Source organism: Bufo bufo, chromosome 5 (genome assembly GCF_905171765.1).
Source record: "Bufo bufo chromosome 5, aBufBuf1.1, whole genome shotgun sequence".
NCBI lineage: Eukaryota > Metazoa > Chordata > Amphibia > Anura > Bufonidae > Bufo > Bufo bufo.
Window position 1 is genome coordinate 236547096 of NC_053393.1, and position 16682 is coordinate 236563777.

The 16682-nt window shown below is 45.6% G+C and overlaps 1 protein-coding gene across 1 annotated transcript in view; it reads right to left on the bottom strand.

Moving 5' to 3' along the window:
• Positions 1 to 16682, bottom strand: part of NPSR1 (neuropeptide S receptor 1) — an 835810-nt gene that overhangs the window by 533220 nt on the left and 285908 nt on the right. The window lies entirely within an intron of this gene.

The window sequence follows — 16682 nt, forward strand, 5'->3', positions numbered from 1 at the left end:
CAGAGCTGTATGTGTAACCTGCATGTAGCAGAGCTGTATGTGTACCCTGGATGTAGCAGAGCTGTGTACTGTGTAGCAGAGCTGTATGTGTAACCTGCATGTAGCAGAGCTGTGTACTGTAGAGCTGAGCTGTATGTGTACCCTGCATGTAGCAGAGCTGTGTACTGTGTAGAAGAGCTGTATGTGTAAACTGCATGTAGCAGAGCTGTATGTGTAACCTGCATGTAGCATTGCTGTGTACTGTGTAGCAGAGCTGTATGTGTAACCTGCATGTAGCAGAGCTGTGTACTGTGTAGCAGAGCTGTATATGTAACCTGTATATAGCAGAGCTGTATGTCTAACCTGCATGTAGCAGAGCTGTGTACTGTGTAGCAGAGCTGTATGTGTAAACTGCATGTAGCAGAGCTGTATGTTTAACCTGCATGTAGCAGTGCTGCGAACTGTGTAGCAGAGCTGTATGTATAACCTGCATGTAGCAGTGCTGTATGTGTACCCTGGCTGTAGCAGAGCTGTGTACTGTGTAGCAGAGCTGTATGTATAACCTGCATGTAGCAGTGCTGTGTACTGTGTAGCAGAGCTGTATGTGTAACCTGCATGTAGCAGAGCTGTGTACTGTGTAGCAGAGCTGTATGTGTAACCTGCATGTAACAGAGCTGTATGTGTAACCTGCATGTAGCAGGCTGTGTACTGTGTAGCAGAGCTGTATGTGTAACCTGCATGTAGTAGAGCTGTATGTTTAACCTGCATGTAGCAGTGCTGTGGGAAACGCCAAATGGAAAAGGATTTAGGAAAACTAGAAGAATGGTCAGAACTCTGGAAACTGAAATTTAATGTGGATAAGTGCAAGATAATGCACCTGTGGCGTAAAAACCCAAGGGCAGAATATAGAATATTTGACACAGTCCTGACCTCAGTATCTGAGGAAAGGGATTTAGGAGTAATTATTTCAGAAGACTTAAAGGTGGGAAGACAATGTAATAGAGCAGCACGAAATGCCAGCAGAATGCTTGGATGTATAGGGAGAGGTATAAGCAGTAGAAAGAGTGAAGTGCTTATGCCGCTGTACAGAACACTGGTGAGACCTCACTTGGAGTATTGTGCGCAGTACTGGAGGCCATATCTCCAGAAGGATATAGATACTCTAGAGAGAGTTCAGAGAAGAGCTACTAAACTAGTACATGGATTGCAGGATAAAACTTACCAGGAAAGGTTAAAGGACCTTAATATGTATAGCTTGGAAGAAAGAAGAGACAGAGGGGATATGATAGAAACTTTTAAATACAAAGGTTTAAAAGTAATATAAGGAAGTATTACTTTACTGAGAGAGTAGTGGATGCATGGAATAGCCTTCCTGCAGAAGTGGTATCTGCAAATACAGTGAAGGGGTTTAAGCATGCATGGGATAGGCATAAGGCCATCCTTCATATAAGATAGGGCCGGGGGCTATCCATAGTATTCAGTATATTGGGCAGACTAGATGGGCCAAATGGTTCTTATCTGCCGACACATTCTATGTTTCTATGTTTCTATGTTTCTGTGTACTGTGTAGCAGAGCTGTATGTGTAACCTGCATGTAGCAGAGCTGTATGTGTACCCTGGCTGTAGCAGTGCCGTGTACTGTGTAGTAGAGCTGTATGTGTAACCTGCATGTAGCAGTGCTGTGTACTGTGTAGCAGATCTGTATGTGTACCCTGCATGTAGCAGAGCTGTGTACTGTGTAGCAGAGCTGTATGTGTAACCTGCATGTAGCAGAGCTGTATGTTTAACCTGCATGTAGCAGTGCTGTGTACTGTGTAGTAGAGCTGTATGTGTAACCTGCATGTAGCAGAGCTGTATGTGTACCCTGGCTGTAGCAGAGCTGTGTACTGTGTAGCAGAGCTGTATGTGTAACCTGCATGTAGCAGAGCTGTGTACTGTGTAGCAGAGCTGTATGTGTAACCTGCATGTAGCAGAGCTGTGTACTGTGTATATAGAGCAGTGTGTCTAACCGCATGTAGCAGGGCTGTGTACTGTGTTACAGAGATTTGTGTGTAACCTGGGAACTATAAAAAAGTGTAAAAAAATAAAAATAAAAATTCAGATCACCCCCCTTTTCCCAAAATGAAAATAAAAGAACTAAAAAAATACACATCATGGGTTTCACAATGTGTATAAACACCCATTGTATAAAAATATATTCCCCATACGGCAAACAGCAAAACAGAAAAAAAAAGAGTCCAAATGTCCGATTCGCCGTTTTTGGTCGCTTCATTTGCTACAAAAATTTAAATAAAAAGTGAGCAAAAAGTCTTAAACACCCCAGAATGGTATCAGTGAAAAGTTCAGATTGCCCCTCAAATAATGAGCCCCCACCCAGCTCCGTACACATAATTGCTAAAAAGTTATAGGGCTCAAAATATGGCGACAAAAAAATTAATCAGATTTTTATTTTATTTTTTTATCACTATTAAAACGCAAGAAAAACTATACATATAAGGTATCGCCGGATTCGATCTGACCTGTAGAATAAAAGTAAGTCAGTTTTATCGCACATCGAATGTCGTAAATAAAAATCCTGTAAAACTGTGGTGGAATTGCTTTTTTTTTTTCAACAGGAAGAATCGGCAGTTTTACCATCTGAGAAAATAAAGAGCCTCATCCACAACTACCACAAAAGACTTCAAGCTGTCATTGATGTTAAAGGGGGCAATACATGGTATTAAGAACTGGGGTGTGTAAACTTCTGATCAGGGTCATTTGGGGAGTTTGTGTTGTGATTATGATTTATAAAGAGTAAACACAGTTGTTTGACATAAATGGCTTCAGCCGACCACTAACCATGAGCGAGAGACAAGTGTCCGTGTTATCATTCATATTCTCTGAACAATGGTTAAAGGGGTATTCCCATCATATTGATCACTGTTAAATCTGTTAATGATTTGACAGTGATCATTTTTCTAAATACATTTTATTACCCAATTCCCACCCTTTTTTAGAAAATAAGTCACCTCTTACCTGATGTTGTCTTTGGTCTCCCCTGGTTACGGCCACCTCTCCTGTTGAATCCCACCGGGCCGCGCAATGTCCTGAACACGCATGACGCCGCGCATGCGCCATGATGACTTCTTCCTGGCCAGTATAGTACAGAGCCGCGAACGCGCACACCGACTCTATACTATACAGGCCAGGAATAAGTCACCATGGCACATGCGCGGCGGAGTGCGCGTTCAGGACATTGAGCGCCCCGGCCGGGAGAAAATCTTCAGTCTTCTGCGCAAGCACGGCCCGGCCGGGAGAAGAATCCAGGAAGTGAACGTCGCGCTCAAGAAAGGCAAGTATAAAAAAGTGAAGATGAGAATACCCCTTTAAGAAATCATAAGTTCTGCAAGGGTATGTAAACTTATCAGCACAACTGTAAGTAGCTGTGTGATATAAATCTGTGGAATATGGGAAGCATAAGAGGATGTGCACCATAAATCCCATCTTTGTAAGGCCTCTTGCACATGGCCGCTGTGTGCCTGTGGTTGTATTGTGGACCACATACGGCGGTTCCGCAATACACAGGGCACCAGCCGTGTGCATCCCGCATCCGTGATGTCGACCCATTCACTTGAACGGAACGGAAACACAGATCGGATCCCCATAGAAGCACTACAGAGTGCTTCCGTGGTGTTTCTGGCCGTCCCACCGCACAGCAAAAAAGTATAACATGCTCACTGACCCATTCAAGTTGAATAAGTCTGGATCTGTCCCAGCCGCTGCACGCACGTTGCCCGTGCATTGGGGACTGCAAATTGCTGTCCCTAATGCACGGAATCGACCAACAACGTTTATGTGTAAGAGGCCTAACACTTATGATCTAGTTTTGTGTGAAGCGGCATATATACATTCATGTTGCATGTATTTATTAATTAGGGCTACCAATTCTGAGTAACTCGGAGTGACAGGAGATTTCCAAAATCTGATTTATTTATTTTTTATTTTAACCCCTATAACTTTTTTGTAATTATGTTTACGGAGCTGGGTGGGGCTCATTTTTTGCAGGGCAATCTGAACTTTTCACTCATACCATTCTGGGGTGTTTAAGACTTTTTGATCACTTTTTATAAAAAAAATATTGTAGCAAATAAAGCGACCAAAAACGACGAATCGGACATTTGGACTCTTTTTTTTTTCTGTTTTGCTGTTTGCCGTATGGGGAATATATTTTTATACAATGGGTGATTTTATACATTGCGACACCCATGATGTGTATTTTTTCAGTTCTTTTATTTTCATTTTGGGAAAAGGGGGGTGATCTAATTATTATTATTTTTTTTACACTTTTTTATAGTTCCCAGGTTACACACACATCTCTATAACACACTACACAGCTCTGCTACATGCAGGTTACACACACATCTCTGTAACACAGTACACATCTCTGCTACACAGTACACAGCACTGCTACCTGCAGGTTACACATATAGCTCTGCTACACAGTACACATCTCTGCTACATGCAGGTTACACATACAGCCCTGCTACACAGTACACAGCTCTGCTACATTCAGGTTACATATACAGCTCTGCTACACAGTACACAGCCCTGCTACATGCAGGTTACACATTCAGCTCTCCTACATGCAGGTTACACATACAGCCCTGCTACATGCAGGTTACACATACAGCTCTGCTACACAGTACACAGCTCTGCTACATGCAGGGTACACATACAGATCTGCTACACAGTACACAGCACTGCTACATGCAGGTTACACATACAGCTCTGCTACACAGTACACAGCTCTGCTACATGCAGGTTACACATACAACTCTCCTACATGCAGGTTACACATACAGCTCTGCTACATGCAGGTTACACATACAGCACTGCTACACAGTACACAGCTCTGCTACATGCAGGGTACACATACAGATCTGCTACACAGTACACAGCACTGCTACATCCAGGTTACACATACAGCTCTACTACACAGTAACCAGCTCTGCTACATGCAGGTTACACATACAGCTCTGCTACAAAGTACACAGCTCTGCTACATGCAGGTTACACATACAGCTCTGCTACACAGTACACAGCTCTGCTACATTCAGGTTACACATACAGCTCAGCTACACAGTACACAGCTCTGCTACATGCAGGTTACACATACAACTCATCTACATGCAGGTTACACATACAGCTCTGCTACACAGTACACAGCTCTGCTACATGCAGGTTACACATACAGCTCTGCTACACAGTACACAGCTCTGCTACATGCAGGTTACACATACAGCTCTGCTACACAGTACACAGCTCTGCTACATGCAGGTTACACATACAGCTCTGCTACACAGTACACAGCTCTGCTACATTCAGGTTACACATACAGCTCTGCTACACAGTACACAGCTCTGCTACATGCAGGTTACAAATACAGCTCTGCTACATGCAGGTTACACATACAGCTCTGCTACACAGTACACAGCACTGCTACATGCAGGTTACACACACATCTCTGCTACATGCAGGTTACACATACAGCTCTGCTACACAGTACACAGCTCTGCTACATGCAGGATACACATACAGCTCTGCTACATGCAGGTTACACATACAGCTCTGCTACATGCAGGTTACACATACAGCTCTGCTACACAGTACACAGCCCTGCTACATGCAGGTTACACATACAGCTCTGCTACACAGTACACAGCACTGCTACATGCAGGTTACACATACAGCTCTGCTACACAGTACACAGTTTTGCTACATGCAGGTTACACATACAGCTCTGCTACATGCAGGTTACAAATACAGCTCTGCTACACAGTACACAGCTGTGCTACATGCAGGTTACAAATACAGCTCTGCTACACAGTACACAGCTCTGCTACATGCAGGGTACACATACAGCTCTGCTACACAGTACACAGCTCTGCTACATACAAGTTACACATACAGCTCTGCTACACAGTACACAGCACTGCTACATGCAGGTTACACATACAGCTCTGCTACACAGTACACAGCTCTGCTACATGCAGTTTACACATACAGCTCTGCTACACAGTACACCGCTCTGCGACATGCAAGTTACACATACAGCCCTGCTACACAATACACAACACTGCTACATGCAGGTTACACACACATCTCTAGTACAGAGCTCTATTTGATGGCTACAGTTCTGTACACTCTACCAGCTGCTGTGCACATCTGACCCCTCCCACACACGTGACTCGTCACATGGTCATGACATCATCACAGGTCCTTTGCCTTTCCAGCAGCTAGCAGCTCTGTCAGGTGAAGAGTGTGTGTAGTAGGGCATATTTTGAGTTAGGGAGGACGGAGTTTTGTCTGATGTCTGACGGAGTTTTGTCTGATGTCTGACGGAGTTTTGTCTGATGTCTGACGGAGTTTTGTCTGATGTCTGAAGGAGTTTTGGCTGATGTCTGACGGAGTTTTGGCTGATGTCTGACGGAGTTTTGGCTGAGGGACGACAGAGTTTTGGCTGAGGGACGACAGAGTTTTGGCTGAGGGACGACAGAGTTTTGGCTGAGGGACGACTGAGTTTTGGCTGAGGGACGACTGAGTTTTGGATGAGGGACGACAGAGTTTTGGATGAGGGACGATGGAGTTTTGGCTGATGTCTGAGGTCTGATGGAGTTTTGGCTGATGTCTGAGGGACGACGGAGTTTTGGATGAGGGACGACGGAGTTTTGGCTGATGTCTGACGGAGTTTTGGCTGATGTCTGACGGAGTTTTGGCTGATGTCTGACGGAGTTTTGGCTGATGTCTGACGGAGTTTTGGCTGATGTCTGACGGAGTTTTGGCTGATGTCTGACGGAGTTTTGGCTGATGTCTGACGGAGTTTTGGCTGATGTCTGATGGAGTTTTGGCTGATGTCTGAGGGAGGACGGAGTTTTGTCTGAGGTCTGATGGAGTTTTGCCTGACGGAGGATGGAGTTGTGGATGATGTCTGATGATGTCCTAATATGTATGCCGTATCTCCAGAATCCCAAAGGGCAGGGATCTGTTACTTTCAAAATCTCGTCATAAGTAAACCATTTGCCTGAGCTTCTGAAAAAGGGAGCACGGGACCTACCATTTACCCGCCATTGCAAAAACGGTCCTCCCCGACAGCTCGCTGGGAAATTGGGATTTCCTAAAATGGGGAATAATGGTGAGGGGGCGGGAGAGATCAAAGGATTGTCTTTGACTTTATGAAATTGTATAATGGTGGGACCGATAGTGGGATGATTAGAAAGAACTGAAGGGAGTTTCATATCCACCCAGGGCAGGGAGGCCATCGGACAGCTCGAACAAAGTTGTTCAATCAAGACCTACTGTTTGAGCTGTGTGTGCCGACACCAGTCCACTATCCTTTGGAGCATGGAGGCTGAGTAATATTTACGTAGGTCAGGTACACCTAGCCCTCCTTTTTCCCTCAGGATGTGTAAAAAAGATCTGGCGAGTCTCGGGCTACCCCTTGCCCAGATAAATCTGAATAAGTCCCCATGGATCCTGTTGAAGAAACTAGAGGGGAGTTTGATGGGGAGGGTCTGAAAGAGGTATAACACCCGTGGGAGGATGTTCATTTTAAAAATAGCACATCTTCCAAACCATGTGTGTAGCCCTCTCGACCACCTCTTAAGATCCTCCCTGATCCGGTCCCGGAGAGGGATAAAATTCCTGTGGTACACCTCCTTCGGATCCGAGGGGATAAACGTGCCTAGATATTTCACTGCTCCAGAAGCCCACTTGAATGGGAAGGAAGCGACTAAGTCGGACACAAGCGTGTCCGGTAGAGAAATATTCAAGGGCTCTGATTTCTGAAAGTTAATGTTCAGATTAGAGAGGCCGTGAAATGTGTGAAATTCCTCCATCAAGTTCGGAAAATAAATCTTGGGTTAGTCAGCGTAATCATCAGATCATCCGCATAAGCTGCTATCTTAAATTCTTTACCCCCAACTGTGCTCTGCTTTCTTTAGTGATTTCATAGAGATTAGTCTCACCATTAGGAATAGCTGTGATGAGCTAGGGTTCTATTTCCCATTTGCTATCCAGCTTGCTAGTGTGATGATTATTTCTCAGCCACACATGGTTACCAATTCCTAAAGGCTCTGCTTTAGCAGACTGATTATAGTCTTTCTGTTTGTTGCATGCATTTGCCATACGGACTTGAACAATCTCTTGGGCATCAGCTAGGCATTTTTGATGCTCACTCACCCAATCAGTTTATGGTAGAGGATTAATTTAATCTGGAACTTGCACATCCAGGGTGTGATCTGCAGGCAACTTTCCTCGACGGCCAAACATAATGTCCAGTAAAACAATGGATGGTATTGTTGTAAGTATACATCAATTAAGGTAGTAGAGTTGGCCACTCAGTTCATTTAGTAGTTGGTACAGCCCTCAACATTTCAATTAAGGTTTGATTCATTTTTTCACAAAGTCCATTACCTTGAGGATAGTAAGCTGTTGTTCTAATCTTCTGACAATTGTGAAGTGAACACAGTTAATGGAATAGTTGGGATTCAAAGGCAGATCCTTGTTCTATAAGAAACTTTTCAGGGCATCCATAGGGCAACAGGAAATTCTTCCAGAAAACAGGGGTAGAGTTCCAGGGGTAGAGTTGAGTGGACACCTGGATGTTCGGGTTCGACAAGTTCGGCCAAACTTCACAAAAAAGTTAGAATTTGGGACCCGAACTTGACCACGAACCCAAACCCTATTGAAGTCAATGGGGACTTTGGAGCACTAAAATGGCTCTAAAAATGTCATGTAAAGGGCTAGAGGGCTGCAAATGGCATCAAATTGCAGTTAAGAGCAGGGCATTTATTTTTTTGTTTAAATTTGGGTATACCCCAAAACATTGGGAAATATAAAAAATAAAACAGAGTGCGCTGGAGTACAACAATCGCTGGGTGAGGCTGGTATACATGTCTATTCTGCACAATGTACTGACAAGTCCTGTGGGATCCCTGCCTGGTTCATTTTAATGAACGTGAGCTTGTCCACATTGGCTGTGGACAGGCGGCTGCACTTGTTTGTGATAACCCCCTCCTGCCGTGCTAAACAAACATTCAGACAATACACTGGCTGCAGGGCAGGCCAGCACCTCCAAGGCGTAAAGGGCACGCTCAGGCCATGTCCCCAATTTGGAGACCCAGAAGTTGCAGGAAGCAGACCAATCAGTCAGTTCGTGTAGGCGTGTGCACACATACTGCCCCACCATGTCGCACGTCCCCGTGATGTTTACGATCCAATTGGATATCTGCTCTATCAACTTTTGATGTTCTTTTCTGCGCCTACCATGTTGAGCAAGGTTAGCGGCGAATCAGGGTTCCACGCCGGAGAGGGAGCATGAGAAATGGTTACCACATCCAAGGCAGGTTAATGGCTGCATTGTGATCGAGCGGAAATGTGGGAGAAGTTATTAAAGCAGAAACATCCAAGTAAAGGAGGGGGCGCACAGCAATTACCCACTCCCGACTTGGGGAAGTAGTGACAATAAATTACAATACAGGACTCTTGAGATGCCCTGTTATTGGAATGATTAATAAAAAATTATAGGGAACGACACTAGGGTATTTTGGATTTGGAAACGTTAGACAGTAGAGGCCCTGCTGCCGCTTTGTTGACTCTAGATAACTTCTGCCTGATCGCACGTCCACGATCCATTTGGATATCTTCTCTATCAACTTTCGATGTTCTTTTCTGAACCTACAATGTTGATCACGGTTATCGGAGAGGGAGCGTGAGAAAGAGAGACCACATCCAAGGGAGGTTAATTTTTTTAAATTAAATATGATCGAGCGGAAAACTGGGACAAATTATTGAAGCGCAAATGTGGGACAAGTTGTTAAAGTTTAAGAATAAAATGAAAGAAGAATTTTTTAAATTTAATTCCCTGTCACCTATGCAGATCAGGGGTTTTGTATACGTCAAAATTTGTAAAATGTCACCTTGTAACAGACTATTTATTTGAAATTTATGTCCCTATCACGTATGCCGAGCAGGGGTTTAATCACGGCAAAAATGGTCAAATGTCACCCAAGAATGTAACAGACAAATTAGTGAAATGTTTTTACCTGTCTACTAGGTATAGCAGTGGTATATCACACCCAAAAATTTGAGAATTTCACCAGAAAATGTAAAATAAAATACGTACAAATAAAAAAAAAAAATATTGATTTGTGAGGTGGAGGTCCATATGGAGTAGGAGTTTGAGGAGGCGGTGGACATAGCTGTGTAGGTGGAAGTGGCGGTGGAGGAGAACGAGATAGCTAACACTTGTTTTTGGTAAAAAAAAAAATTGTATTATTTTTTATTAGGGTACACTCCAAAAGAGTGTGAAATATTCAAAATACAACAATGAGCAATTGTGCTGTAGTATAAATATATCGCCTTGTGCTTCCACTGTGCCCCCGCTGTCAGGTGGGAATGCCACCAGCAGCGCGTCTACCAGCGTGCGTTTGTACTCGCACATCTTACGAACACGCTCCAGTGACGGAATTAAGGACGGTATATTGTCCTTGTAACGGGGATCCAGCAGCGTGGCCACCCAGTAATCAGCACAAGTTAGAATGTGTGCAACTCGGGGGTCGTTGCGGAGACACTGCAGCATGTAATCGCTCATGTGTGCCAGGCTTCCCAGAGGCAATGAAAAGCTGTCCTCTGTGGGAGGTGTATCGTCTGTGTCCACTGTATCTCCCCAGCCACGCGCCAGTGATGGCCATGAGCTGGTTTGGGTGCCACCCTAATGTGAACACAGTTCATCCTCCTCCATCTCCTCCTCCTCATCCTCCACCTCCTCATCCTCCAGAACTGTGCCCTGGCTAGACAATTGTGTACCTGGCGTTTGTGGGTGCAGAAACCTACCCTCGGAGCCACTTGTGAATGACTGGCCGGAAACCCTATGAAATGATCCCTCTTCCTCCTCCTTCTCCTGTGCCACATCCTCTTCCATCATCGCCAGCAGCGTTTTTTCAAGGAGGCATAGAAGTGGGATAGTAATGCTGAGAACGGCACTGGCCATGTTGGTGGAGTACTCGAAACCGCGCAACAAGGAACACGGGTCTCACATGGAGGCCCAGTCATTGGTGGTGAAGTGGTGCTGTTCCGCAGAGCGACTCACAGCTGAAACTCCACTATCGCCTGCTGCTGCTCGCAGAGTCCAGCATGTGCAAGGTGGAGTTCCACCTTGTGGGCACGTCTCATATGAGGCGGTGAGCGGGAAGGCCGAAGTTACGCTGCAGCGTTGACAGGCGAGCATCAGCAGGGTGAGAACACCGAAAGTGCACACAGACGGCCAGCACTTTATGCAGAAGCTCTGACATATCGGAGTAATTTTTAAGGAACCTCTGCACTACCAAATTCAGCACATGCGCCAGGCAAAGGATGTGTGTCAACCCAGCTAGTCCCAGAGCTGCTATAAGATTTCGCCCATTATCACACACCACCAGCCCGGGCTTGAGGCTCACTGGCACCAACCACTCATTGGTCTGTTGTTCAAGGCCCGTCCACAGCTCCTGCACAGTGTGGGGTTTGTCCCCCAAACAGATAAGTTTTAATACTGCCTGCTGTCGTTTACCCCTGGCTGTGCTGAAGTTGGGGGTGAAGGTGTTATGCTGACCGGATGAGGAGCCGGTAGAGGATGAGGAAGCAGAGTAGGAGGAGGAAGCAACAGGATACAAACTGAAGCGCCCTGCAATACTCTGTGGTGGAAGGACATGCACCAAACTGCTATTCGCCTCAGGCCCAGCATTTACCCAGTGTGCTTTTATGGAGATATAACGTCTCTGACCGTGCTTACTGGTCCACGTATCCGTAGTTAGGTGGACCTTGCCACAGATGGCATTGCGCAGTGCACACCTGATTTTGTCCCCCACTTAGTTGTGCAGGGAAGGGATGGCACACCTGGAAAAGTAGTGGCGGCTGGGCACGATGTACTGTGGGACAGCCACCGCCATAAGGCCTTTAAAACTATCTGTCTCCACCAAACGGAATAACAGCATTTCAAAGGACAGTCGTTTTAAAATGCTGGCATTCACGGCCAGGGATCGCGGGTGGGTAGGGGTTACTTCCTCTTCCACTCCAGTGTTTGGGAGATGGAGAGCTGAATGCTTCTGTGGGACATTGTGGAGATGCTTGGTGACCCAGGTGGTGGTGTTGCTGGCAGATCCTCTGTTTGCAGGGTGGCAGGTGCCACTGTCACTCCAGAGGTGGATGAAGAGGCCGAGACTGCAGCAGAAGAGGAAGCAGGAGGATCCAGAGACCTTTCTTGGTTTTTGAGGTGTCTACTCCATTGCAGCTTGTGCTTTGCACTTAGATGTCTGGTCATGCAAGTTGTGCTTAGGTTGGAAACGTCTATGCCTCGCTTCAGGCTCTGACTGCACAGCGTGCAAACCACTCGTGTCTTGTCGTCAGCACATTGTCTGAAGAACTGCCACGCCAGGGGACTCCTTGGAGCTGGCTTTAGTGTGCTCGGTCCCTTGCTGCGGTGGGCAGTAGCAGGCGTACTGTCTAGGGGACAGCCGCTCCGCTTTTGCACCCTGCTCCCTCTTCTGCTGTGCTGGTGGCTCTGTGCTACCACCGCTTCTTCCTCCGAACTACACAGGTCACTCGTATGACCTTGATTTTTATGTGGGGTCGAGGACCTCATCGTCCTCCACATCATCTTCCACCTAGTCTTCACCCCTGCCCTCCTTGTCGGTCCGCACACTTTCGAAAGCCGCAGAAGTTGGCACCTGTGTTTCGTCATCATCCGAGACGTGCTGCGGTTGTCCTCCCATGTACTCATCTTGAAACATAAGTGGTTTGGCATCAGTGCACTAAATATCTTTCACTTCTGGGGCAGGGATAGGTGGATGGCCTTGGGAAACCCTGCTAGCAGAGTCATCAAAAAGCAGAAGAGACTGCTGCATGACTTGGGGCTCAGACTGCTTGGCTGATTTGCAAGGGGGTGAGGTGAAAGACGGATGGACATCGGCTGCAGGTTCTAACTGATCTTTTAGCAGGAGACTGGGTGGGAGACAATGTAAAGGAACTGGAGGCACTGTCAGCAACCCAATCTACTATCGCCTGTATTTCTGGCTTCACCATTCGTAGAGCCGCATTAGGCCCGGCCAAATACCGCTGAAGGTTCTGTCGCCTACTCGCACCTGAGAAAGGTGTTTCACTTGTGCGTGTAGCTGGCACAGATCGACCACGTCCTCTCCCTGCAACAGGAGCTCCACCAGCAGCACCACCACCGGGGCCACATCCCTTATTTGACGCTCTCCTCATATTTCTCAAATTTAGGATCTTGCCCAAAATGGATGTTTTTTTTAATAACAGAATAGAACAGCAGTATCTAACTCATGTATCTCACACTGACAGATTCAGCAAAGGCTGCAAATTAAGATTTTGGCCCAAAATGGGTGCTTTTTTAATAACAGAATAGACCACCAGTATCCAACTCATGTATCTCACAAGTACTTTGCCCAAAATGAGTGTTTTTTTAAACCCAGAATATTATTGCTGTGTTTCAAGATTGTATCTCACACTGACAGATGCAGACAAGGCCGCAAATTTAGTTTTTTGCCAAAATTTTTGGTTTTTTTTAATAACAGAATATGACAGCAGTATATAACGCTTGAATTTCACACTGACAGATGCAGACACAAATTAAGTATTTTGCCCAAAATGGGTGTTTTTTTTAATACCAGAATAGCACAGCAGTATCTAAAGCATGTATCTCATACTGACAGATGCAGACAAGGCCGCAAATTAAGTATTTTGCCCAAATGGGGTGTTTTTTTAATAATAGAATATGACAGCAGTATAGAACTCTTGAATTTCACACGTACAGATGCAGCAAGGGCTGTAAAATTGAGTATTTTGCCCAAAAATTGGGTTTTTTTGAAACCCAGAAAATTATAGCTGTATTTCTAGCTTGAATTGCACACTGACTAATGCGACAGAGGCCCAAGATGGAGGGTATTGCCAAAAATCAGTGTTTTTTAAAACCCAGAAAATTATTGAAGTATTTCAAGCTCTGTTTTTTAACAATCACAGATGCAGAAAAGACTGCAATATTAAGTACTTTACCCAAAAAGGGTGTTTTTTTTTATAACCGTGTAAAAAGATTGTGCACTGCACCCACAAAACAAAATCTAGGTAGAGTTAACAAGCACTTCTGATTAAAGATTTTTTCCTATTCTCTCCCTCACAGCAGCAGCATCCTATCCCTACACTAATCAGAGCAGAGTGACGTGCAGCGCTACGTGACTCCAGCTTATATACAGGCTGGGTCACATGCTGCACTGGCCAATCACAGCCATGCCATTAGTAGGCATGGCTTTGATGGCTTGTAAGGGCACAGAGTTAAACGCTTGTTGATTAGCTGCTCTGCAGGTGCAGCCCATGGACTGTGGCTGTCTTGGATGATGTTTGAATCTTTCATCTCTTGAATCATCTGTTTCACAGATTGATACATTGTCGGTGGTATAGGCCGGTACCTTTACTTGATTGGAGGATGGTGATGGTGTGCTTGATTACACTGACTTCACTATAATCTGAAGAATGTTTACTGAAGGCATGATGATGCTCTTGCACAACTTTTAAAACTCCTTCAATTTGTTCCTCAGGGGTAGAGGTATCTCCCACGTTGAGTTCTTTCCACCATAATGTATCTGAAGGATGGTATTGTAGATTCAGCTTCTGAGCAGACTGTTCAGTGATAGCTGCAGGCACACTGATAACATCTTGGAATGCGACTTGCAGCAGTTGAGCCACAGGGCAGTGCTTGTTCAAAGTTATCACTTAAATTCAGAAGAAGAATTGGCACTTTACCTTGAGATACAGTCACTCGGCTTCTTGCAGCTCGGACTAAATGATGGTCTACTAGAGTGATGGGTTCTACCAGGGCCTGGTAGTCTTGGCCTTGGATCCCAAGAGCAGCTCGGCACCACATGAGTGCTTCAGTATTTGGTTTAAGGATTACTGGTTGGTTACCTCTAATGTGGGCACAGCAAATCTCTCCATTCTCATTGGCAAATTTCTGTTGCGCACTTAACACACGGATAGTCTGTTGTATCACCATTTTGGAGGCAGGTGCGGCGGTAGGCATAGATTTGTGCAAAGCTTTAAGCATTTCAGCATAACAATTCCTAAGGACGTTCATCCCTAGGACGACCAAAGAGTTGTTATCTTCCCTGACTTGCACAACAATGATTCCTTATTGGGGTAGTGTAGTTCCTCGTACTAGGAGAGTGGGCTCCCAGTAACCATGCACTGGAACGGGTTTGCCGTTGCTGGGTATAGGACTCAGCCAGGATTCTGGTGGTTGTGTCAACTGGTTCTGGTCCCAGTATTTCTCCAAAGGCAGTCTGTTGAAAAGTTGTAACTTGAGACCCGGTGTCCAATAAGGCAACAAAGGGAACCCCATTTATTTGGAGACCCACTTCTGGACGGGATCCTACATATCTGGGTATCCAGCGAGGATCTTCTGGACCTACTGGTTTACCTCCTGAGGGGTGGTCCTTGACCTCAAGGGTTGCCCTTTTAACTGCCAGCACATCATTTCTGTATGGCCTGGCTTGTGACAGTATGTGCAAGTGGGTCGTTTCCGAGCACTGAAGCGATCAGGAGGGCGTCCACCAGAATTTCTGGGATATGTCTCTTTATAATCCGGGGGGAAAAGCTTTCTTGGTAATGGTGTCTCATCCTCCAGCACTAAGGGTTTTTCCCACTGTTCTAGTTTTTTACATACTTTCTCCAGACTTTTGGTCTGGAGTAAATTCACACAGTAAATGTGCTCTGACTTTCGCTGCCCTGGCTGGTGTAACTTGTAGTTTACATCTCCAATTTTCTCGAGTACCTTCTAGGTCCCATGCCACCTAGCTAGGAACTTACTGTCCACAGTTGACACCAGAACCAAATCCCAAGCTCGCTGAGCTGCCTTCATATGCTCCCTAACAAGAGGCAACACTGTCTCTATCCGATCTTGCATATGGGTAACGTACTCAATGACACTTTTATGTGGAGTGGGTTGTTGTTCCCACTCCTCTTTGGCCACGTCCAAGAGACAGCGAGGGTGTCTGCCATATAGTAGTTCAAAGGATGAGAACCCAGTAGAGGTCTGGGGTACCTCTTGCACTGCGAACGTGAGATATGGCAGAAGGAGGTCCCAGTCAGTCCCATCTTTAGCCACCACCCTTTTCAACATATTTTTTTATGTTTGGTTAAACATTTCTACCAAACCGTTTGCGAATGGCAAACTGACGTCAGTAGCTGTTTTATGTGCAGCAACTTACAGAGTTCCCTTATCACCTTGGACATAAAAGGGGTCCCTTGGTCGGTCAGAACCTATTTAGGTAGTCGTACTCGGGAAAACATCTCCACTAATTCCTTAGCTATGAGTTTGGCCGAAGTATGTCACAGCGGCACTCCCTCCGGGTACCGAGTAGCATAGTCTAGAATGACTAAGATGTGTTGATGCCCTCTGGTGGACTTCGGTACTGGGCCTATGAGGTCCATAGCTATTCGTTCAAGCGGTACTTCGATAATCGGGAGAGGTACTAGGGGACTACGGAAATGTGGCTGGTGGCTAGTTATCTGGCAGGTTGGGCAAGACTTGCAAAACTCTTCCACTTCTTTGAATATGCTGGGCCAGTAAAACCGCTGTAAAATATGATCCAGAGTTTTCTGCAGCTCCAGGTGACCCCTGA